Consider the following 2,651-nt stretch of genomic DNA (forward strand, 5'->3'; position numbering starts at 1 on the left):
CTGGATGAAGCGTCGTCTTACGCGGTCTGCACGTCCAGCACGAACGCTGGTCCAACTGAGGCGCCAGGTGGAAATGGCATGGCAAGCCGTTCCACAGGACTACATCCAGCATCTCTACGATCGTCTCCATGGGAGAATAGCAGCCTGCATTGCTGCGAAAGGTGGATATACACTGTACTAGTGCCGACATTGTGCATGCTCTGTTGCCTGTGTCTATGTGCCTGTGGTTCTGTCAGTGTGATCATGTGATGTATCTGACCCCAGGAATGTGTCAATAAAGTTTCCTCTTCAAGGGACAATGAATTCACGGTGTTCTTATTTCAATTTCCAGGAGTGTAGTACATAAGGGTCAGCCAGTGGTCGTGAGGTTAAGTCCCACGCAAAACATTTCTTTAATTTTCTAATTTTACGTTACTTACTCTGCGAATAAACCGAAATAATGCTCACCGTATTATATTTATTATTATTTCCATAACAAATGTGAAAATGGAAGGCAAAGGAAAATATTTGACCGAGGATTTAACAAATGATGGACGAGTATCTGACAGAATATAGGAATATCGTCATTTCTTCACCAAAATCTTGGGAACTCACAGCAGACTTACAAAAAAGTTTTTGACTGATACGATGAAGTACTGCAAGCATTAGAACAAACTTGTTTTGTTAATTGACCCACGGTGAGGTCAAACAAAAGCAAAATTATAGTTTTTCTTAAGATGAAGAATCATTGCCATCGTGCAGTATGTGAAACGTAACGTAAATTCCGTCCACAAGGCCCTGGTGGACCCAGCGGTACCGACCGATTGCCGTGTCACCCTCAGCCCACATGCGTCCCGGCCGTATGTCAGTTTCCGAGACCGGAGCTGCTACTTCCCAATCAAGTTTGCCTCACAAGGGCTGAGTGCACTGCACTTGCCAACAGCGCTCGGCCGACCGGACGGTCACCCATCCAAGTGCTGGCCCAACCCGACAGCACTTAACTTCGGTGATCTGACGGGAACCGGTGTTACCACTGCAGCAAAGCCCTTGGCCATCCATTGTGCATTACACACACACCCCCTTTAACATTACCAAATAATGTGATTTAAGTTTGAAAACATCGTAATGATTAATGTCATGTTACGTAGTAATCTCTTTCATGCAATTCAATAGCAAGTCCATAACCACCACTTGTGCACTCACAAAGTTTTTGGAATTGTCCTTAAAACCAGCAATGCTGTTATCCAGCCCCTTGCTGAATTATTAACACACATGCAAACACTAACAGTCCCTACTTCTCACATATTGTGCATTACTATGACCAACAGAAAAGTGTGCAGTGAAATGTAACTTACAAGTTACTTAATTAGATGAACTGGTGTCAATTACAATTTTATAACATAAAAATACAATAACAAAGGTACAAAATACATCATTAAAGATCATAACAATACAGATAACGTTCGTAGTAATAGGGGCTTTACAAAAGAATAGAAATAAACATATACATCAGTGTTACAGGAATTATGACATGAGTACATACATAAAAGATCAGAATAACTTGCAAAACATCAACTTCACAGATGAGCATAAAAACAAAACAGAATAAATAATGTGTAACATCTTTACAAAGTAAATAACATATTATTAATGCCAATTATATTCGAGGATAACAGTATTCCTCATCATAGTGAATGTAGCTTAATATTAAAAGAAGAAAAAATTCTATGAAACTACACAGAGACAGGAAGAATACAAATACACAAGGGTACACAAACACATAGTGGGATAACACAAAAGGAAAGGACAGGGTTCGTTTTCAGTGTAACATTTGGTACTGCAGTCCACCCCAAAACTTCATTCCATACATCTTTCCTCTTATTTCATCCTTTGTTTCCACCAAAAAATCCTATCCAAGCATGCTTTCTGTATTTATTTCATATATTTCTTACCTCATCATTTATTTCGAAGAAAATCCTACCTAAACCTGTTGTCCCTAAACCCTACTTTTTTTTGTTCATATCCTCTTTCAATTTTTTTTTTTTGGCCACACCATTTTCTTATAGCTTCTCAATGCATTTCTTCCAATTCATCATAGTTAGTTTCTTATATAGTCTACCCCTCTTAAGCTAACTTAAATCTACTGAGCTCAGATGCTAAACTAAGGGACGAGGCAATGCAGCAGTACATAACAAATTAACACAAACAGCAATGACAAAACAATGCCAATTTGCAAAGCAAGCAGCAGTAAATCTAAATTAACAGATAAAATGCAAAATTACACCTAATATGAGCCAATGTGCAGCAACAATAAAAATAAATCAGTAGTAAAACTAGCTTAACAGAGTAATACAAAGTGAAATTTAGTAGCACTATGCCTGGCAAACAGCAGTAACTTATACCTAAACATGACATAGCTCAAGCAGAAAAAAATATTACAGTAAAATGGCCATGTCTAATACCTATGTCACATCTTAACACTAGAGTGATGCATCACGAGAACTTACACTAGCAGATAAGTTACCAAATCGTAAAGAAATTGTTTATGCAATTCCTGTGAAGGGAAATGTCTATTTATGTGCCCTCATTTTCTTGGAAGTAGATCATAAATTTCTTATTGACTGGATCTGTAGGCGTAAAATAACTATATTAGTACATATATTAAATTTTAT

The 2,651-nt window shown here is 37.9% G+C and overlaps 1 pseudogene; it reads right to left on the reverse strand.

Annotated features, from left to right (window-relative positions):
- Nucleotides 1-913: 913 nt before the first annotated feature.
- LOC126186007 (5S ribosomal RNA) lies at nt 914-1,031 on the reverse strand (annotated as a pseudogene).
- Nucleotides 1,032-2,651: the final 1,620 nt, after the last annotated feature.

The sequence above is a fragment of the Schistocerca cancellata genome, chromosome 4 (genome assembly GCF_023864275.1).
Source record: "Schistocerca cancellata isolate TAMUIC-IGC-003103 chromosome 4, iqSchCanc2.1, whole genome shotgun sequence".
Lineage (NCBI taxonomy): Eukaryota > Metazoa > Arthropoda > Insecta > Orthoptera > Acrididae > Schistocerca > Schistocerca cancellata.